We start from the raw sequence: 24,670 nt of genomic DNA on the forward strand, positions 1-24,670 counted from the left end.
CAACCACCAAGCGTCGTCACTACCTCATTTTCCTCTCATTCTCCGTTTCAGATGAAGACATAATGTTTAAATCGAAGTCACCAAACTAATATGAACACAACCATGAAACCACATATGAGGAAGAAAAGGTTTTCGGGGTCGAATTTGATATTTAGAAGTGATGCATTGGTTTGGGTTCGGAACCTAGGAGGTAATCTGGTGGTGGTGCTTTGACCTAACTTAGGATTTGGGAATATAAATGAGCGGCAATAGTAACTAGTAAGAAGTGTTGGGTATTATTAGAAGGATATATGTAGATATACTTTAATAAAATTAATAGTTAAGAATACTAAATTTAATATTTCGGATAGTTCGGATATACGAACTATTTGAAAAATCACAGAAATGCTAAATTTCGGTTAGTTCAGATTAGGATTTTCGGATAATTCGGATACGGATTGTTTTGAACACCCCTAGGTACCGGGCCTAAATTAACAACCATCTTCTGACTACTTATTTAAATATAATTCCTATGTGTGTTAAATACCTAATAATTAATCGGTTAAGACACTTAAAATCGTATAATACAAACACAACTTATTTATCAATACATGTCAAATGACAGGACATAGGAGAATAGTTAGCATATCAGACAAGTTCTAACACGAACTACGAACGTTTGTGGTTCCTATAAATATGAAAAGCCATGAATTAACTTAATGCAGCGGAATAAAACATAATATATGGTTCTTAAATAACATGCACAGGTATGAATATTTGGAGTACGGACATATCAATAGTGAACCGCTAGATGCCCACTTTGTACTTGGATAACCCACAGTGTCCCATCCATTCCTTATTCTTCTCCCGACTTCTCATCTACTATTTTGATGTGCATGCAAAAGTTAGTCTCACTTTGAGAGAGTTCTAGCTTAACATTCATAATAGTTATTATATTAAAATAATAACATCTGAAGGCCCGAAGCACAAAACATAATCTTTCCTTCACCATGTCTAAAGCAAGTCAATCCAATATTGTCAATTTATCTAACCTTCCTGACCACGACATGATCAAAGTCATCTAGGTACGTAATTGCAATTACAGACACGCGCCACAAAGATAGAGCAGTCGCTTTAACATATAATAACTATTTAACTCTATCTTACCTAACACATATGCACACCGGCCCCAAAATATTCAAAAAGAAAGAGAATGGGTCTAAAAGTCACTTGATCCCCTTACAATTTTCTAACTAAGAGTCATTCGTGTGTATCGAACACTTGAACTAGTGTTTAAGATAAAAATGTTAATAATAGATCTAAGTAACAAACTCAAAATGTCATTTTCGTCAAAAACAAGGTTTATCTCCTAGATATGACACTCTCGTAGGCTAGGGTCATCTTGCAGATGAACACTATCTCACATGAGATTCTTATATCGCAAATGAACCCTCATCTAGCATAAGTTCATGTCTCGCAAAAAGGCTTGCCTGTAGCAAAACAATTTATATCTTGCAAAATAGTTCATGTCTTGGAAAAGGGTTATTTCTCGTAAGCCGGACCATTTCTCGCAGATGAACCCCAATTTGCAACATGACATTCTTTTAAAAACCGGACCTTTTTACAACTTCAACTTAATTTCCTATTTTGAACTTATTTTGCAGGATAAACTGTTTTCATTATTGAACTCAATTTCATAATGGATCTTAGGTGCGGATTTTATTTTTTGTGAGATCTCTTATCTAAGCTCGCTTAAACTCAAGTTTGCTACTTGAACGATACAGAGGACCCAATCTACCATAACAAGAGAACGTATCTTTTACGAACTCGAGCTAGATCTAGATAATCTTCTTGTTGTTTGAAGTAAATAGTGTATAATGGTTTAATCCCTGCGTGCTACGCGGGTTGCTTTTAATTTTTTTGTTTTCTCCATAAGCCGACTTACCTACAGCAAAACATGTCATTATTATATAAAATGGTTACAACAGAAAACTAGTTAAAATTTAATTCAAAATATAAAGACTTATTCCAGCAAACATAGTATACTCGGGTACTGTACTTTATTTGAGATTGAACTATGCTCGTAGAAGTCCTTATAATAAATTATTTAACTTCTCACAAGTATGCTTGAGATCTTATTGTATCTTTGCTCGACCCACCAAATCACTTGAAAACTTATTAAGTTTTGATATGTAAAGTGTTTGCTCTAACACAAACTGTGCTAGACTGAAGAACAACTTTGCTCGACTAAGTGCAACTTGGTCGAAACTTGACACTTAACCTTCCTCGAATAAGATAACTTGATCGAAGTGTCTAGTTTGCTCGAGTTCCATAGCATATCTTGAAGTTAACTTTACTCGAATAAGATACCAAATACCTTGCCCGAAGTGTGGTTTGCTCGAGTTCCATACTTAACATATTTCTGAGGAGGTTGAGAAGATATCTTTTAACTTTATGGTTTAAGTTATATATTTTTTAAGTTTGTTAATAAGTGTTTTATGTTTGTGGGCTTTTATATATTTAGGCCTAGAAATTTTTGGGATTGTTTTTTTTATGTTAGTGGACTTTTATATAAAACTCTTGTTTTGTTGATACACGAGCGTCTTTAGCTTTCGTCTTGTTAATGGTTGGTGTTAGGGCACGGAAATTTGACACTGTGGATACGTTATCCTGACATATGTTCTAGGATCAGGTATCCTTAGACAGATCCTGTCAGGATCAGTGGTCCTCAGTACTTGGTATTATTAACAATTGTTTCTTGTGTGTAGGTTGTTATTTAATAAGTATAACGGCGCCAAGACTTATTCCACCGGATATCTCGCTATTGGACTTGTCAAACACGTGGTCAAAAGGATGTAACACGTTTAGTGGGAGAAGTGGTGGATTTATAGGACTTCTTGTTGTGTCACAAATAACTGAGTACTGAGGATATGTTATTCTTGAAGACATGTCTGGATCAATTATCCTTCTGAAGAGTTCCAGAGCTATGTCAGGATCATGGATCCTCGGTATTTGATGCTGTTAACGGTTGTTTCTCATATGAATGTTGATATTTATCAACATTAACGACTCCAAGGACCAAGTCTTCCTAAACTTTCGCTACAAGACTCCTTTATGCACGTGGTCAAAGATATGGAGTGGATAGTGGAGGATTTGCGGATTTTTAGGACCTGTTTGTTAGTTAGTTATTAATTATTTTCTTTATATACTGAGATTATGATCGATTAGGAGATTCATTCATCACTGTATACATACACACTCAGAGCAGAACCAAACACTCTCTGTACACATTAGCAATTCTTGTAACATCGATCTAATCTCCACAACACTTGTAACCGATTTTTACCATTAATAAACTTGACGGTGATAGTTTTCACCGTCCGGGGGTTTTTTGTGCCGGAGATTACTATAATCACGTACTATCCGACCAAAGGTTACCTCGTTGATCCTTGACTGAAGTGATTCGACCAAATATTATCTTGTTAATCCTTGACCGAAGTCATTTTATCAAAGATTGCCTTGTTATGTTTTGACCGAAGTAAGATTATCGTAATTAAGGGCTTTTTCCCTCGTGATCAAATCACGGTGTTCATCTCTATTTCGTTCATATAATCGTTGTTATCATTTTAGCACTAAACCTCACACAACAGATTTGGATACATTATCCTTAGTAGATTTTTGTCCAAAACAATTTGGCGCCCACCGTGGGCAATTGGTGCTATAATCCATATTAATCCCATCAATTTTCGATTTTTCATACCCATATTACTATCAATGGCCTCTCAATCAACCTCTGCTTCATCAACCATGCCATCATCGGTTTCTCTCTCGTCAAGAAATTTGCCACCGATGCCTCCGCCAATCACGGGAGTACAACGAACTGCTGTTGCTGGGAGCAAGACGCAACTACCAGTCTTCCAGAGCTCAAAAGCCGATGCTGCAGCCCTGGTGATTAATACTAAAAATGATGTTTCATCTATGTTTTCTCAAGTTAAAGCATATATGGAGCAACAGAACAAGACCAACCAGAGGATCCTTCGTGAGATAGAAGATCTCAAGAAGACTAAGAGGCCAGCGGAGGATCACACTCCTCTTATGCCCAGGGTGCTGGATTTCACCAGTCCAGGATCCATGGCTCAGTTCTGGCAAGAATCATCTATCCTTCAACAGGGGTCCATGGGTCAACAGGCTCAAGGACCCTCAACTTTTCAGCAAGGATCATCTATCCTTCACCACGGGTCCATGGGCCAACCAGCTCAAGGACCCCCAACTTTTCAGCAAAGATCATATATCCTTCACCACGGGTCCATGGGTCAACCAGCTCAAGGACCCTCAACTTTTCAGCAAAGATCATATATCCTTCACCACGGGTCCATGGGTCAACCAGCTCAAGGACCCTCAACTTTTCAGCAAGGATCATATATCCTTCACCAGGGGTCCGTGGGTCAACCAGCTCAAGGATCCTCAACCTTTCAATAAGGACCATTGATCCTTCAACCAGGATCCTCCGGATTATATGTTCAAGGATCCTACAACTTCCAGCCTCAAGGATCCTTCTATCAGGGTCAAGGATCCTTAGGAGTTCAACACCAACAATCTTCTGAAATCCATGAAGGAGATATAATCCCCATGCAGACCATAGCTTATGGTGGACCAACTCCTGTAGCAGACGCTTGTTACATCAGCCACTCTTCTGGAATGCCGACTTTCACGCAAAAAAGAGGTAACTTGTATGATCCTATATCCTTAGATGTTAACCGTGGTCCTATGCAGGATGCAGGTATCAACCAAGCTATGGCTAAGGAACTACAGAAACTCAAGGATATGATTCCAGCGTACCAAGGGTGATCCGTCCAATTCCTGAAATACCAGAAGGAAGCCACAAACTTTCCAGATTTTCTCCACCAATCTGTGACGCGGAGATCCCAAAACGCTTTCGAACCCCCAACATGAAAGTGTACGATGGTACCACTGATCCTGAAGAGCATGTAGCCCAATACAAGAAAAAAATGGAGATCAATCCAATTCCCGAGAGACTCAAGGAGGCTTGTCTGTGCAAGAGTTTCGGATCCACACTAACAGGATCTGCATTAAAATGGCTGCTAAGTCTTTCTCCCTTTTCTGTTATTTCTTTCTCACATTTAGTTAACTTGTTCAACATCCAATTTTCTTGTAGTAGGAAATTTGAGAAGTTAACTAGTGACTTATATAGAGTTGTCCAACCTTATGATGAGTCCCTTAGGGATTTTGTTACAAGGTTTGGCAGGGAGGCCCTAGAGATTCCTAATATTGATATAGTTACAGCTGTTGAAGCATTCAAGATGGGACTTCAAAGGGGCTCCCCATTTTATAACGATCTTGTGATGACTCCATGCAGGACTTTAGATGAAGTCAGAAACAGGGCACTCAGATTCATAAGACTAGAGGATGATAAAAGGATCTAGAAAAGATTAGGTACTTCAACAAAATAGGAGTCACCCGGTAAGAAATCAAGGATCCAGGATCTTGAAGAAGCCCCTTAGAAAGCAGCAGCACCACTACCAGATGCGCACGTGATCAACTTCGTCTCTATAGGTGCAGATATATTTTGAAGTTCCTCTCTGACAGCAGAGACCCTTGTTGAGAAGACCGAATTGAATAATGGGGAAAGACCGCTTATCCCCACTACGTCAATAGCTGATAAAAGAATCTTCTTTAAACAAGAAGATAGTATAAGGATCCATGATCCTCATCGAGATGCTCGCATGATCAATTTCATTTCCGGAGGGTCAGACATATGCGGCACTTCTTTCTCTGCAGCTAACAGGCTAGCCAAGGAAATAAAATTGGATGGCGGGGACCAACCGGTTATATTCACCACTCTGACCACTGACAAAAGAATCTTTTTCGATGAAAAAGACAAATCAAGCATCCAGGATCCTCACCACGACGGTTTGATTATTACTTTATTTATTGCTAACCATTATGTTCGCAGGATCCTAGTTGACGATGGTAGCTCGGTCAATATCATCCAACATGATGTACTTCAGAAGATGAACATACCAGATCCAGACATCATCCCAAAAACATCGGTGCTAGTTGGTTTTAGTGGAGAAACCAAGAAAACATTGGGGGACATCAACCTCCCGATATACATTGAAGGGTTAAATTCTTATCAAAGATTTTGTGTAATTGATAACCTTTCTTGTTGCAATGTTATTTTAGGCAGGCCTTGGCTACATGGAATGAAAGCAGTGGCTTCTACATACCATCAGTGCATCAAGCTTCCTACCCCTTGGGGAGTAGTAAGGATAGACGGTGATCAGGTGGAAGCCAAGAACTACTATTCTTCGTCAATGAAGTCGACAGCCAAGCAGACTGTGGCATAACAACCACAGCAACATCCTAGGGACGTTCTGGAAGCTCGGGAGAAAGACGTTAAAGAAGTATCCTTCAATCCCGAGGATCCAGACATAAAGGTGTTCCTAGGATCCAGTATCCCCAGCAAGATTGAGGAGGATTTGGTATCCTTCTTAGGGCGAAGAAAATCTACCTTTGCCTTTAAGCATTCAGACATGACAGGGGCAACATATCAAGGACTGGTCAATATGATGTTCAAAGACCAGTTAGGAAAGACCATGGAAGTTTGAATGGACTCAAAATCATGAGGATGCGCTAAAGGCTCTTAAGGGTTATCTATCTTCAGCACCAGCCTTGATGAAGCCAATTTATGGTGAGCCGTTGTCTCTATACTTAGACGTTTCAGGTAATGCAGTCAGTGTTGTTCTGGCCAAGGATCATGAAGGTCCACAGCATCTGGTATATTATGTAAGTAAAAACCTCTTAGACGCAGAGGTCAGGTATTCTCACATTGAGAAATTAATTCTTGCTTTGATTATTGCCTCAACCAAGTTGAGACATTATTTTTAAACACCATACTATTAATTTGAGAACTAACTATTCTGTTAAGGATATGCTTAGAAAGATAGAGTTGTCAGGAAGGGTGGCCAAGTGGTTTGTGAAGTTGAGTGCATATGACATTCAGTATGAGCCTAGAATAACCATTAAGTCACGAGAGCTTGCAGACTTTGTGGCTGATTTCAGTAGCGACATGCAGAAGGAAGCTGATTTGGAAGTTTAGCAACTAGAAGAAACAAAGGATCCTTGGACCCTCTTCACAGATGGAGCATCCAACGTAAGAGGAACAGGATTGGATATCCTACTGAAATCGCCACAGGGGGACATAATATCCCAGTCCATTGCATGTGCATTCCAAGCCACCAACAATGAGGCAGACTACGAAGTACTTATCGCAGGTTAACTTTTAGCCAAAAAAATGAGGATCAGGTATCTTCAAGTTTATGTAGCTTCTTTATTGATAACTAACCACTTTAATGGCTCGTATGTTGTTAAAGGTGAGAAACTAATGAAATATTTAGATGTTGTGAAGGAGTTATCGAAATCCTTCGAAATATTTAGTATTACACAGGCACCGAGGGAAGAAAATGCTGGGGCAGACGCCTTGGCAAACTTAGCCTCATCTTTAAAGATTCCTGAGGATTTGAAGATCCCAATAATCCACATTCTCGCGCCAGCAATAGGAGAACAGGAAGTTGGGGAGATAACGAATGATAAAGAAATCGTGCTCTGGGATCCTTATCCTCAAACAACAAAGGATCATGGATCCATCCTATCAAGAATTATATTCAGACTGGAGAAATTTCAGCCACAGAAAATCCCAAGTCCTTCAAACTCAAGGTATCCCAATATATTTTGTTAAATGATATGGTATACAGAAAATCTCTTGCAGATCCATATTTGAGATGCATTGAGGATCCTGAGATCCAAGAAGTACTCAAGGATTTTCACGAAGGAGATTGCTGCAATCACACAAGTGGAAGAGCATTATTTTCTAGAATACTTAGAACTGGATACTTCTGGCCAACAATGAAGAAGGATGCAGTGGAGTATTCAAGGAAATGTGATGCTTGTCAAAGACACGTGAATATCCTTCACCAACCAGCGGAGCCTCTATATCATATATCCTCCTCATGGTCTTTCATGAAATGGGGTATGGATATTGTAAGCAAGCTACCAAAAGCACCAGGTGGAAAGGTCTTTATGCTTGCTATGACTGACTACTTCTCCAAATGGATTAAGGCAGAAGCATTTGTACAAGTCTGAGAAAGGGAAGTAATATCTTTTATTAAACGAAATATTATAACTAGATTTGGCATTCCCGCTGAAATTGTTTGTGATAACGGTTCCCAGTTTATCGGGAATAGAACCACTAACTTTTGTGACAGTTGGGGCATCAAAATGATTACTTCAACTCCGGTTCATCCTCAAGCCAATGGCCAAGCAGAGTCTAGCAACAAGATCATCATCAACAATCTAAAGAAGAAGCTAGGATCCAAGAAGGGAAAATGGGCTGAAGAACTTCCTTATGTTCTTTGGGCAGACAGAACTACACCCAAAAATGCAACAGGCCAGACACCCTTCTCTTTGGTGTTTGGATCAGAAGCAGTAATTCCCACAGAAATGGTGGTTCCTACAGCGAGAACCAGCATCCGTGATCCTGAAGCCAATGAAGAAATCCTTCTTGAAGACTTGGATACTATAGAAGAACTCAGAGAGCTAGCCAAGATCAGAATGGCAGCATATCAACAAAGGGTAGCTGGGGCGTACAACAAAAATATCAGAATAAGAAGATTTCAAGAAGGAGATCTAGTTTTAAGGAAAGCCTTCCAAAATACTACCAATCCGGCCGATGGAAAGTTAGCACCCAAATGGGAAGGACCTTATCAGATTGAGTCGGAAGTAGGAAAGGGCATATCATTTGCTCACAATGGAAGGCAGCAGATTACCAAGAGCATGGAATGCTATCCATCTCAAGAAGTACTTTCTCTAGTCAGGATCCAGTATCCTTAGAAAATCAAGCATTCATCAAGGATCAAGGATCCTAAAATTGGTAATATCTATCTGATCACTTATTCATTTCAGATTCTTATTATTAATTTAAGGATAATATATTCTTAACATCTATTTTTTCCAAGTTTTAAGTAATAATGCAGGGATCTACTCAAATGTTCAATGATCAAGAGGTTGGCCACCTCTCCTTTACATATAAGGTACTTTACTATTTCCCTTGGCCTTGCCCACGATTGGGTATGACCCCCGATGGTCATATCCCCTAAGGTTTAAAGGTTTTCACCTTTCTCACGATCGCCAGTTGCGCACGCTATCCGGCGTATAGTTTGGGGCAGCGGGACCAGTACACGCTTAGTGGCTGACAATTTCGTTGTCTCCGACTATATGGAGGATCCTACGAATTATGGTAGACGTACCATATCCTAAGGTTTAAGGGGTTTTCACCTCTTCTCAAGGGCCTTGTCGCCAGTTTAATTCTAAGGTTTAAGGGGTTTTCACCTCTTCTCAAGGGCCATGTCGCCAGTTTAATCCTAAGGTTTAAGGGGTTTTCACCTCTTCTCAAGGGCCATGTCGCCAGTTTAACACCAGATTATTGGGCTTGTCCCCAGAATATTTGTTGGGCTTGTCCCCAGTTTATTGGGCTTGTCCCCAAAATATTTGTTGGGCTTGTCCCCAGTTTATTTTATGGGCTTGTCCCCAGTTGTACGGGCTTGTTCCCAGAATATTTTTTGGGCTTGTCCCCAGTTTATTGGGCTTGTCCCCAGAATATTTGTTGGGCTTGTCCCCAGTTTATTTTATGGGCTTGTCCCCAGCTTAACGGATTTGATCCCAATTAATAATATGAATTATTTGCAGCGAATTTTCTAAGTTATTACTGAAGATCGAGAAACTAAGGATCCCGGATCCTAAAACTACTCTTGTAAGGAACATTAAGAGTTCAATACTTCTGGTAACTTAGGTCTAACCAGACCTTACGATATGATTTCTGTTTATCGGTTTACACTTATTTGATTTCAGTTTATATATTCATAGATATAAGGATTCATTATTCTCAATCTATTTTTATAAGGATTTGAGATCCTGGTTTATTTTTGCAAGGATATTTTACCCTAAAAACTTTTTACTAAAGAATATTTCTCAAAACTTTCAACAAGTCTAAAGCTATACCAGACAAACTTTCAAAATAACAGACAATCAACAGATAGTTAAAAGATACTATTTATTAAACTTACTTGCAATTACCAAAAATCTTAACCCGGATTTCACCATTCGAAAGATGGAACATCTACCCGGGTTAAACAAGTATTATTAGTTGTTCATGATTTGCAGGAAGAATAAGAGGTTTCGGATATATAGCTTGAAGGGAAGTTCCCATGGAAACTCTACTGATATATAATAATTATATCTAGCTTGTCAAATCTCATCTATTTTTGTAGGAAGTTTGAATTCAAAGGCAAAATGACAGTTGTGATCTTATCACAACCGCCATTTTGGGGGCAATTGTTAGGGCACGGAAATTTGACACTGTGGATACGTTATCCTGACATATGTTCTAGAATCAGTTATCCTTAGACAGATCCTGTCAGGATTAGTGGTCCTCAGTACTTGGTATTATTAACAATTGTTTCTTGTGTGTAGGTTGTTATTTAATAAGTATAACGGCGCCAAGACTTATTCCACCGGATATCTCGCTATTGGACTTATCAAACACGTGGTCAAATGGCTGTAACACTTTTAGTGGGAGAAGTGGCGGATTTATAGGACTTCTTGTTGTGTCACAAATAACTGAGTACTGAGGATATGTTATTCTTGAAGACATGTCTGGATCAATTATCCTTCTGAAGAGTTCCAGAGCTATGTCAGGATCATGGATCCTCGGTATTTGATGCTGTTAACGGTTGTTTCTCATATGAATGTTGATATTTATCAACATTAACGGCTCCAAGGTCCAAGTCTGCCTAAACTTTCGCTACAAGACTCCTTTATGCACGTGGTCAAAGATATGGAGTGGATAGTGGAGGATTTGCGGATTTTTAGGACCTGTTTGTTAGTTAGTTATTAATTATTTTCTTTATATACTGAGATTATGATCGATTAGGAGATTCATTCATCACTGTATACATACACACTCAGAGCAGAACCAAACACTCTCTGTACACATTAGCAATTCTTGTAACATCGATCTAATCTCCACAACACTTGTAACCGATTTTTACCATTAATAAACTTGATGGTGATAGTTTTCACCGTCCGGGGGTTTTTTGTGCCGGAGATTACTATAATCATATACTATCTGACCAACGGTTACCTCGTTGATCCTTGACTGAAGTGATTCGACCAAAGATTATCTTGTTAATCCTTGACCGAAGTCATTTTATTAAAGATTTCCTTGTTAAGTTTTGACCGAAGTAAGATTATCGTAATTAAGGGCTTTTTCCCTCGTGATCAAATCACGGTGTTCATCTCTATTTCGTTCATATAATCGTTGTTATCATTTTAGCACTAAACCTCACACAACAGATTTGGATACATTATCCTTAGCAGATTTTTGTCCAAAACAGTCGGTTTGATAATTGTGATTAACTAACGGGATTTACTGAGTGTACCGAATAAGCTGAAGGTTACTGTTCACGTATAAGTTTGCATAATGATTGTACGTATATGTTTTAGACTTATGCGACTATGGTTTAACACATAAGTGATGGAATTTTTGTATTAGTGATAATATATATGGTTTATGCGGCATATAGTTGATGTGATGTTGACTTATACATTGATTGATATATTATCTGCATGGCTAATATGTTGATTGGAGGATCTGAATACTTATACGGGGATGGTCATACTTATACGGGGATAATCTTACACGTTGTGCATGTTGGAAATGGACTTATACGTTTGATATACACTTATACGTTGGGTTACTACTGTTTTGTTTGTTAGTTTGTTAGGCTTTTGGATCACTTTCTGTTATTGTTGTATTTTACGATCCATTAAGTCTCGTGTGCTTAACTTGCATATCTTTTGTAATTGTGTGACTTGGATTAATAAACTTTAGCCTTAAACGAGATATTATCGTGTTTTTCATCTTGTACCGATTTCCGCTCGATGCATTAAAGAGTAGAATCAGTTCGTTAACATCGTAATATGATTTCGATCCGTCTCATGAACTTTTATGTTTGAATGTTAATATTTTAACCATGTGAATATGAGGTAAGTTATTGTCCACTTAATACCTTACTTAAATTCATTCTATTTTTATGTCACTCGAGTTAAGTATTTCGTTTAAAATGCTAACGTTTCATATTTTATATTTTTTTATGTGAAAATGAACTTTATATTTAAAACATATTGTTATGAAATGAGTCACTGTATATATATTTGATTATTTGATATCAGAATTTTTAGTTTTTCTGTTTTCTCCATAAGTTGACTTACCTGTAGCAAAACATGTCATTATTATAAAAAATAGTTACAATAGAAAACTAATTGAAATTTGAATCAAAATAACGATATCTAATATAGTATTGGAGAATAATCAATACTAATCACATGGAAACTGCAAACTACAGTATAACGACAATAGGAAAAGAAAAACATTAGATATCATAAGTGTCATAAAACTCAAAATGAAATACATGGTTCGAACTTGCATACGATATGCAAAGCAAAAAAACTAAAATTATTCATTTCTTATTTGGTCTTTATAACTCCTAAAATAATATTAATGTGCCTTTGGTGGTGTCCATTAATCCGTTATCATACATCTATGGTTTTGCATTACATAAAATGTCAGGCTTTTCTTCGTTTAGGTCGTTTGCATTTTCTAGTTAACCAACAAACTTTAAACAACTTCAGAACTCGAACTATTGCAAACATGAGCTTGTTAACAACATATTCAGCAAAATTGGTGCAAAAACAGTACGTTTATAAGTCCGATTCAGCAATTCGGTACATTTCAGCACGTTAAACAACTTGTTTCAGCAACATCCAGCAGATAAATAGTGTATTTCAGCACTTTTAAACATGTTTCAGCACTTAAATTTGCTCGTTTCAACACGTTTTCACACAGTTCAACACATTTATCAGCAAAAACAACACTTTCGGAGCGTTTTCAGCTCGTAGCAAGAAAACACTTTAATTATCAGCAGTCCAGCACTTAAACAGTGTTTTGCAGAAATTTTAACAAAAAAAAGTTAGCAACGAATCAGTAGGTTCTAGCATGTTTTAACTCGTTTCAGTATTTAAAAATGCTCATTTCAACGTGTTTTTGACCAGTTTTGCTGCAATTCAGCACGTTTTGGTTCTTGGCATGTTTCAATAAATTATCAGTAATGAACTGGCAAAACAGATCTGAACCAAACTTAGTCTAATGATCATATTCAATTTTTCACTCCATCGTATAAAAACAAATTAAAATACACAAAAAATACATCATAACTTTAACGCATTTGATTAATTAAACACCAAAATTGCAAAATCATGTGGTACTAAACAATTATGACATAAGTCTTGTCATTTTATATTTTTATTTATTAACTTGTTAAATTTATTAATGAACTGATTAAACTAAGTACTTTAAAGCATTAATGCTTGAGTAAGATAAAAAACATGTTTTGGTACGGCGACCTCCGCATCTAATTAACCACGACAACAAATTAAACAAACATCACATAATATTCACTCAAGAATTTCATCAAACACCTAAAGTGCATAAAACCTGTCTAATTTACAATTTACAAAACTATTAAAAAGAGTTACAATAATCAAACATTCATATAAACCTAATCATTAGTCTCGCCCAATCTTGGCTTACAACTGAAATATATATGTGGACACAATCCAATTTCATGTTCACAACTAACATAAAAAACGGAATCGAATATACATATGAATTTAACTAAAGTTAGGTTTAGTGAGATTTTTACACCCTATTTCAAATATGTTATAATAAATAAATCCATAACAAGAAAACAGTGGTTATAATTACAACTTAGGTAATTAACAATATCTAAAAACGAACCACAAGCAAACCTTATCTTTTGTTGTTAGGGTTTGTGATGGGTCGATTAGAGAATCTGGTTAGGTATAGATCAAATCACCACAAAAAAATGAACAATGAACAGGGGTAGGTGACGATTAGGGTTTGTGTAATAGTGAGAGGCGACATGATGCAAACGGTGCAGAGGTTTTTTTCCGGTGATGGTGGATTGAAATTGATCGTCTTTGTTGAGTGAATTTCTGAAACCCTTGGTTAAACAGAGATTTGTTGAATGGGAAGCCATAATTCACTAATTAAGCAATCTGCTGGCACGTGGGGAGAGGGGCGACGTGAGGCCTTCAAATGTAAGCAATTATATATATATATATATATATATATATATATATAACACACACACACACACACTAGCTTTTAGCCCCTATATTACGGGGGTTGTTTTACATTTGTCGTTTCTAATATTGTGAATATAATTTTTGAATTTTAATTTAATTTATACAACAATTTTAACTTATGAACATGTTCATAGTGTTTTTCAATGTATAAAACCGGTTATATGCACTTTGACGAATTTTAGTATCTTCATCGTTAGATGCATGAGGAGTATGCAACACAGCTTCTAGGAGGATACTCTCGTGAAGCTTCTTAGCAACATTAAACATACCTTAAAGCAATTATAGTGTTATAGATGACTAATTCATCATAATAATCTAAATACATAACTAAATTAAAAGGCAAAATCAAGCACTAAAATGGTAAAATATTAAATTTCTCCTAAAAATAACATCATAATGAAACACATGCATTAAAATCCTAAGCATAACCCTCAGATATTTTGAATGATTGCATTGGTACCATTTCTAGGCTATGATCTTATTTGACTTGCAGTTTTAATGATAAATGTCTGTATTGACTATTTGATTTGCATGGCTATAAGATCATTGGTTCATATAGCGGTGTTAAGATGTGTCATGGAAAAAATGTACCCGCATGCTGCCGCGGACCGAGTAGGTTACATGTTTTGTTGTGTTTCTTATGTTGTGGTGATTTTTTAGGGAAGGCATATCATTGATTAATTAATGACGGTTTTGTTCATACATACTTGTCTACCATCGTTTACTTGAAAATACAAAGTATTTTTTACAAACATAAACTATTCATGGTATTCCATATTGGATGCCATTCAAAAATTAGTAATTAGACTTCATTCCATGGTTTGGCGACTACTTCTTGTAGTCCGCTAGTTGCTTCATTCCATAGTTTGGTGGTTGCTTCTAGTAATATGCTAGTTGCTTCATTCCATGGTTGATTTTGTTGTTGTTTGCATTTCCAAATGACTGGCCAATAGTTCCAGATATCCAATCCTGGATGAGTTACCAATAGTTCTATGGGTACTGTTTTAAAATCCACCTATAGCAAAAATAACATATAAAATTATCATACTTTTATGGTAAAAGAAAGGGACAATTTCATAAAATAGTAACAAATTTTCACAAGTGTTCCAATTAAGTCACTCTTCTTTTATTGTGTCCTAATAATTAGGTCACTAAATTTCAAATGACCTTTTAATTACATCATGTTCACCTATTTAGCAGGTTATCATGATAATATCACATTTGTTTTCCTTATTTAAGTGTTGATGACGTGGAGTTAGGATCTTGTAACTTGGTATTTTATTGGTTAAAAAAATAATAAAGAATATATTTTTTAAGAAACCCCTTGTTAATTATTTTCAAATTATGCTGCAACACGGTTAGGGTTCTTAAAGCTTCCAAATCGAAAACCTAAGAACAAAAGAATACCATTTTAAACTCTTTCAACACCATTCCAGAAGAACTCAAACTTCGAATCGTAGGCCAAAGTTGATTTCTTATACTTTTCGGAGGCAGAAGAGCATGCGAACCTGATTTCGAAGACGATATGTAAGGACCGATCATCGGTGGCATCACTGGTTCTTTGTTAATCGGAAAATATTAATTAAAGGTAAAATTGCAAGGATTTTCAGAAAAGTTTGATCCAATTTTAAGGAATAGAAAAGATATGCCTATTTGAAAGGATATGGATAAAGGATGAGTTATGATTAGAATATGGGTGACAAAATCTGGAAGCAATAAAGGGTTTGAAGAGAAGCCATTGTTAAACATACAGAGCATAATGAAGATGGATCTATTTTCCTTGATTATTTATTAATGTAATAGTAATGTATAAATTCCAATTCATCAGCATTTAAATAAAAGAAAAAGAAAAAAAATTGTAATGTTGACATGAGAACTTGCTAAATAGGTGAAAATGATGTAACTAAAAGGCCTTTAAAAGTTAGTGACCTAATTATGACACAATAAAAGAAGAGTGACTTAATTGGAACAGTTGTGAAACTTAGTTACTATTTTATGGAGTTTTCCCTAAAAGAAAATACTTTATAATTATGTTAGAACAAAATCGCACCTTAATATTCAAGGACCAAAATCACCAAAATCACCAAAATCATTGCATGGCCCTAACCTGTGTAAAAACATGTTATGATTGGGCAAAATCAGCATACCTGTAACAATCAGAGAGTCCAAATAAATAATGGTGAAACCAAGTTAGCGTGAGTAGTAAACCCGAGCCAATCCATTTGGACCAAACAAAATTATCTAATATTCCAAACCATATTATCCATTTTCATACTTTTAACACAATTTTTTTTGTTTTATTTTTTATTACTAAGAGAACTTGTTTTGAGGGCCAACCAATGAATCGGCTGCTTGCACACAAAGTAAAACAACAACAATAATGATTTTTGATATTAGTATTAATATGTACCTAAGTGTCACATATAACCAACCACCTGCAAACCTTAAAATAACCTCAATACACAAAATGAGCAACCAACAAAGGCAATTAATTAACAGTTGACGTGCACGATAGTATATTGCTGGCATTGACAAACTAAAACAATTAATTCATGTATACAAACAATCCTTAGCACTATAATCGAAAACATAAATGATTAAAGCCTTTGATAAGTTTACATTCAGAAAATTAGTAATCAAAACGATGAATAACAGAACATACGAACTGCAAAAAAGTGTGTTTTAAGAATTAAATTTGGTGGCCTAAAATTTCCTAAAATTGTTCATGCCGAGAAGTGATCAAGAGCCAAACGTAACTACAAAAACCCATACATACACAACATAGTAGGATGTAACCAAACACAAAAGCATAAATGAATAAAGAAATTAGGCAGATAACCTCTTCCGTTTCACAAAAACACCAAGCATGTATACAAACTAACCCTAAACACCAACGGAGAAAAAATTTGGAGTTACCTAAAAAGGATGATGAAGATAGAATACCGTATTAGAAGCGATGATTTTGTCAACTGACTGCCAATTGCGATACTGTTGTTCCTTTTTCATTCACTCAGCCAACAACAGTTCAAACGGTGGCTGAAATTACCTGGAATCATTAATCAAGAACCAAACAAAAAACAAAATCAAAACCCCATAGAAGTATATGTTTTGTGTACTAAATTTAATGTAAACTTGCAACATATTAAATGGTATTTAAAGATCCTACACTTTGATGTTAATCTGCATATTGTCTTTATTATAATATATACGGGAAGTGAAACTGTACAATCTTGTGTAACTGGATTGAGTATGTGATTATGATTGCGAAAATTGTTGATCTAATTAACCCGAACTTGATTTTCGAGCATGAAGCATCTAAATAGCTTACCAATAGCTTACCAACAGAGTAAATAGTTGATCTAATTAACCCGGTTTTCATTTATGTATTCTCGTAATTATATTCGACCCGTTTAAGGGTTCGGGTCACTCTTTTAATAAAACCGACACATTTATTGAGTATATTTATTGTTTTAGTTTTATTATTTAATAGTTTGACTATTCAAACTTACAAAAACTTGACAATTCCCACCCAAACTCAAGCCATAACCCATTCTCGTTTCCATCTATAAACTCCAGGGGTCTAACCTGTAAATTCTGATATTAAAATAATATATTATAACCTTAACCCAAACCCACTGGTCCGACCAGTTAACTCGAACCTGACCTAGCCGATTTTTGGCCTTTTTTTTCTTTCTTTTTACTTTATTAAATTGTTTAAACATTATTTATCCTTTACCCTAATAAACATTTACATATTAAAACCGACAATCTTAAGTCGTGTTCTCGTCGTCTAAAACCCAGTTTTGTTAACTTTACTATTATTATTATTATTATTATTATTATTATTATTACATATAAATCATTATCATTATTATCACAACTATTATTATTACTATTACTACTAATAATAATAAGGATAACCACAACAACTTTAACATTAATAAATACCCTTATAATTAACAAATATGCATCTAGTAATATTTTAATATTACACACAACCACATCGACTCTCAAAACCCGTCATAAATATTAGTACTTCACTGTAATTATATTAAATTCTCGTTATTAACATCTAGGAATATTTGTCGGTGAATCTCAAGGAGCTTAGCCGTTTTCATCCTAGCTTTATCTTTTATTATCTCGTCCTCGTTTATCCTACTCTATAAGGTAAGTATATTCACATCCCCCTTTTTACCGCTTAATAATTTTGGGGGCGTTATACGTTCACAACCAAATTTATTATAGATTTACACTACGATTCCAATATATGCGTTATTGAAATTGCTCAATTAGTTGATATGTGTGAATGTGACAATGTGTTTACTTTTTGTTGTGATGGTTGGTATCTCATCCTCATCCTCATTAGTATGATCATACGCCGTCGGAGTAAACCGTTATCAATACGATTCGGTTGAAAAGACAATTTTATTTATTGTTATACTGGTTGTAGTGATTTACAATTATCGCATTGAATTGTCGTTTATTATTATATATACTCAAAAACTGTGGTTTACTTGCTCAACTTTATGTTGACAAAAATATATATTTTCACGCATGACGCAAGTAGCTTTATCGGATGAAACAAGTATTGGAAGTTAGATGAGACCTTAGGTTGATTGATGAATGAAGAACACTTTTACTTTAAGATATTTATGTTTCAAATATTTAAATGTAACGGTATTTCTTTTGAGACAATGTTTATGCTTTTAAATCTTGATATATGAATGAATAATTTAGATATTGACACGTGTATTTTACTTAGTGTCTTCTGAACTATGATACAATCAATGTCGCGCCCCGGCATGTTCCGCCGTAGGTTGGGGTGTGACAAATTGTTTGGTGATTTTCATCCATAAATAAAATTATTGCCGGATACATGGGAGAAAAAGATAAAAACAATTATCGCCGTAAACAATTAGCTGATAAAACAAAAAATAACATGCAATAAAAGAGCCATAGATTATTGCCAGAAACATGAAAGAAGGAGAGAGCATCAACAACCAGTAGCAGGTAAACAAAAAGTCTACATCAATAACCAATTTAATTGGGGCAAAACAGTATATGTAGCATACACACAAAAGCTCTAAAAATTGAAGCATTAAAGCAAGAAATTGGGAAGTAATTTCACCTTCAAGTGGGCGAAACGATGACCGGTGGCGATTTAAGTTGTGGTGGTGTTGACCTCCTAATCTTCCGATCAATACCAAAAACACTCGAATTAGAATGATCGTGATCAAATATGAATCACATTAAGATGAGAAGAATATACTATCTCTGTGAATTCGAGAGGGTTAGCCACCATCCTTCAACTCTGTCAAATCATTGACACGGCGGCAGGAGGTAGACATCGATGGATTATCGTGAATGACGGAGGTGCGGCTGAAGTGGGGGTGTAGAGAGCATTAACTTTCGATTGAAGGGTTGTTTGAGAGCGAGAAAGAGAGATGAACATGTTCTGACAAAAGGAAACATGAAAGGTTGAAGGGATTTCGTATCCTAGTTGAGATGTTATGACCCGTGTGAGGGTTAAATGGGTCAAACCGGGCTAAATCAATGAGAGCTATCAATTTTACAAATCAAGCAATCTGGTGACTTTAGAGGGGTGGGGAGCAATGTGAGAGCGTCACGTAGGATTTTATGTTAGGTAATTATATAGATTTAGATATATATATATATATATATAGGGTAAGGATCCTAAGAGAACCCTTTGCAAATTGAGAACTTTGAGAATCATTTTGGACCACTAAAAACACATTTAAAAAAAATATTTAAAAAAATCATAAAACAAAAAATAAAAAAAAAATTTTAAAAAGTGAAAAAACCAAAATTCTTATATTTCATTCTGGTTTCATACAAAAAAATATATATATAGGATTAGGATCATGAGAGAACCTTTTTGAAATTGAAAACTATGAGAACCATTTCGGACCATAAAAAACCCAAAAATAAAAAAAACAAAAATCAAAAAAGTATAAAAACCAAAATTCTTTTAAGTTATTATGTAACATGTATTAATGGCGAAAAAATACATAATGGTGTGCGAAAAGACACAATGGCGAAAAAAGACACAATTATGTGAGAAAAGACACAATGACGAAAAAAGACACAGTGATAAGCGAAAAGACACAATGGTGTGCGAAAAGACACAATGAAGAAAAAAGACACAATGACGAAAAAAACATAATGATAAGTGAAAAGACACAATTGTGTGCGAAAAGACACAATGAAGAAAAAATACACAATGACGAAAAAAGACACAATGATAAGCGAAAAGACACAATGGTGTGCGAAAAGACACAATGACGAAAAAGACACATTGATAAGCGAAAAGACACAATGGTGTGTGAAAAGACACAATGACGAAAAAAGACACAATTATAAGTGAAAAGACACAATGGTGTGCGAAATGACACAATGACGAGAAAAGACACAATGATAAGCGAAAAAACACAATGGTGTGCGAAAAGACACAATGGTGTGCGAAAAAAGACACAATTATAAGCGAAAAGACACAATGGTGTGCGAAAAGACACAATGACAAAAAAGACACAATAATAAGCGAAAAGACACAATAGTGTGTGAAAAGACACAATGACGAAAAAAGACACAATTATAAGCGAAAAGACACAATGGTGTGCCAAAAGACGCAATGACGTAAAAAGACACAGTGATAAGCGAAAAAGACACAATGGTGTGCAAAAAAACACAATGACATGATTTTTGTTTTAAATTTTATATAACAAAAATCATACTCATATTAAAGATAAAAAAACGTTTGTTATTATGATAATTTTTTTTTTAAAAAAATATCATACGAAAAAGTTATAAATGTTCTAAAATGATGGAGGTATTAACATGTGCCTTGCATGTGTGGAAAAAAAATGTGTACATTTACCTTTATACACTTTTTTCTTTGATCCTCACTTAACACATATCAATTATTTATAGTTACTCACACTTCTCATTTTTATTACCATTATAAAATAACTTAACATAACCCATTATACTTATTAGTTACAAGAAACATTACTTTGTGAGTGAGTGAGGGAGTCATGAATCTGATCAACCAAAGACCCATCAAACCCAAACCCAAACCCATTTCTTCATCATCATCATCATCATCATCATCATCATCATCTTCTCAGAAAATGGGCAAAAGATCCATGGTTAACCTAACCCTAGGCACCATTCTGTTCATCCTAGCCTTGTACGCCGTCTTCTACATCCCAAATTCACCCTCACCCACCAACTTCCAACTACAAGCTAACAACCCAAGTGTTGGTATTTACATGTACGACTTGCCCATAAGGTTCACCTACGGCGTCATCAAAAGCTACGAAATTGCAAGAGGAGGAGGAGGTGGCACCACCGATGACGATGACCTCACAACCCTTAAATACCCTGGGAATCAGCACGCAGCTGAGTGGCACTTGTTTCTTCATCTCAGTAACAAATCAAGATCAAGCTCTGGGTATGTCACAAGGGTTTTCGACCCGGAACAGGCGGACCTGTTTTACGTGCCCTTTTTTTCCTCCTTGAGTTTGGTGGCCAACCCGATTCGTGGGGGGTAGTAATAATAATAATAATAATAATAAAGAGGGGGCCTCTGTGTATAGTGACCAACAGATGCAGGAGGAGTTGATCATCGTTTTTTTGGAGGAGGAATAATGGCAGGGACCATGTCTTTATATGTCAGGACCCAAATGCCGCCCTTGTATAAGGTTATCCATCGCATCAGCAACGGGCACCAGGCCTCCTTGCTCAAGGATGTCATTCTGCCCTATTCCCATCGGATCAATTCCTATACAGGGGATACGGGCGTGGGCAATCGAAAGTGGCTGATGTTCTTTATGGGGAATCGGTATCGCTTGATCATTGCATCTACTTTACTTCAACCTATGCTTGCTAATTACTTTGTTTCTTAGAGGACCTCTGATTAACAACATGTGTCTTTTAGACCTACTTGATTGAAAATTGTGCGACTGAATACAAAATGTGCTTGTTGTTTACAATAAATTAATAGTAAGAAAATCGTAGGTTTGGAACACTAGACACTGAGTAAGGGAGGGGAGATGGACTTACACCATGAGGAGACCCATGTAAACTAGAAAGAATATGACAAGGCAAACATGTTAAAAGATACTGGCAACAAAAAACAATACACAAGTAAAGCACCTGAAGTGACTAGTCAGTCATATTTACCAGCCTTCTCATATTCTTTCTACTTTACCTCACCTCAACTCTTCTCCCTTCATTCACTCATGCAACCTTCAACGTTGATCCTCCAACTTCGGTGACCCTGCACAGTTTGTCTGCGCAACACAAGTTGTCCACCACCGATTTTTGCAGGTCGCCTTCTGACCGCTTTATGGATTGTTGCATCTCACCAAAATGAGGCGTGCCTTTTAAAACCAAGCACCTCAACTTTTAGGACCTAATTGTCTCGGAGCGCCTCATGCTTTTTAAAACCAGGGTCTGATATCTAATCTTCTATTCATTAAGGTATCTACCGCAGTGTGTTACCTGATTATTTTGTTCTACCTCTGGATGTATAGTTCATCTATAACATTTCTTCTTTGGTCTTTTGAGTTTGTTGGAGACGGCTTTCTTGAATACTTATAAATCAACATGTGTCCCGGTCTGGTCTGACTAGGTGAAAGTATGCACCACACTTCTAAAAGTGTATGCTTGTACCCTCTGGGTTTTTACTCTTCAGATCTCGTTCGGCGTGTACCCTATAGTTGAACTTTGATTTCTTTTTATATTGCCGCATGCATATGTAATCAAGAGCTGAGGGTCTCTCTGAAAGCCACCTCTCTGTCCCATTGGATAGAGGTACGGTGTGCCTACATCCCACCCTTTCCAGACCCTACTTATAGTTTTACTATTTGTGGGACTCCACTGGGTATGATTGATTGATTGATTGATCTCGTTCGGCGTGCATGAATTACTTGTGGCATGAGAGGGCTTTTTTCTACCGACATAGCATTACATTGTTCTTCTTTGATGACAATTGGATTTGTAATCTCTTCATTCTTTCCACTCAAATGTAGTTGTTCATCATTTTTCATACAGGCAGGAATAGTGTTTCACTAGTGACAATTCTACGACACCAGCAATGATTGAGGTTTCTGTACTTTAATTATTTTTTATGAGTATCATTAAAATAAAAAAAAAAACAGTGGTGTGCGTTCTGTTTTTCATAATGAATACGGTTGAGCTAGCTGTTTCCGAGTAAAGTGGTCTAACGGATGGCTATAAATGCTTCAACAAAGGTTAAGTTGCAAAAGTTTCGTCTTGTAGGGCTATTCGTGTATATCATATAGATGATATACCCGCCATTGTTTGAACCCCCATATTCAACCATATAACTAAATATTTCTACCATTTCATGATTGTTTAGTAGTTCAATCTTGATCTAACAAACTCAAGGCGGATAACATTATCATCATTCATGTTTTCAACTTTTTTCTAGGTTGTACAAGTGAAATGACACTTGCTGGATCTACGAGTGGTTAAATAGCAATGATAAAAAAATCTAAAATTTTATGGCAACTTGGCAAGTATAATTAATATAAATTGGCATTATATTTTAGGGAGGAAAGATTCGCGATTTGTTGTTTCATCCTATATATATATATAGGTGAGATCTAGAGAGAACTCCTTTTAAAGAGAGAACTAGAGAACTAGTAAAGAATTATTTTTAACTAATTTAAAAAAAAAATATTTTGTGATTTTTTTTCTTTCCTCATTATAATAAGATGATATTGATACTTAAAAAAAAAAAACCTTGTCGGTGTAGTATTGTAGTGCATATGTGCACTAATGCCTATTGCATATATACAATAGTGTTTTATTGCATATAATACAACACAATTGCATTATCCAATACACACTATTGAATATATGCAAATACGGCACTAATAATTGTATGCAAAACACATTATCGCATATACGTAATACAACACTAATGCACATATGCACTATATCGATTTTTTTTTAATTTTTGTATATAATATAACATTATTGCAAATAGACAATACAAACAACTATATATATGCTATTCAACATTATTTCAAATATTAAAATGCACACTATTGCACATATGCATTATAAAAAAAGTCGGTGTATTGCATATATGCATTACTCGTTAATTTTTTTTATTTTTATTTTTTTTTGTGGTGAAGAACAACAACATATAAGAAGGATGAAAGAAAAAAAATTTTAAAAATATTTTTTTAATTAAATTAAAAATACTTCATTATTAGTTCTCTAGTTCTCTCCATAAAATGAAGTTATCTCATGATCCTCTCACTATATATATATATAAGGGTGAGTTATAATAAAAAGAAATAGTTTTCTAAGAAGAGTATGAATAAGTCTAAGC

At 35.7% G+C, this 24,670-nt stretch overlaps 1 pseudogene; it reads left to right on the forward strand.

Moving 5' to 3' along the window:
- Window positions 1-22,208, forward strand: part of LOC143589028 (uncharacterized) — a 44,846-nt pseudogene extending 22,638 nt beyond the window's left edge.
- Window positions 22,209-24,670: the final 2,462 nt, after the last annotated feature.

Source organism: Bidens hawaiensis, unplaced genomic scaffold (genome assembly GCF_021521415.1).
Source record: "Bidens hawaiensis isolate Kalapana, Puna unplaced genomic scaffold, B.hawaiensis_p1.1 tig00037167_1, whole genome shotgun sequence".
Classification (NCBI taxonomy): Eukaryota; Viridiplantae; Streptophyta; class Magnoliopsida; order Asterales; family Asteraceae; genus Bidens; species Bidens hawaiensis.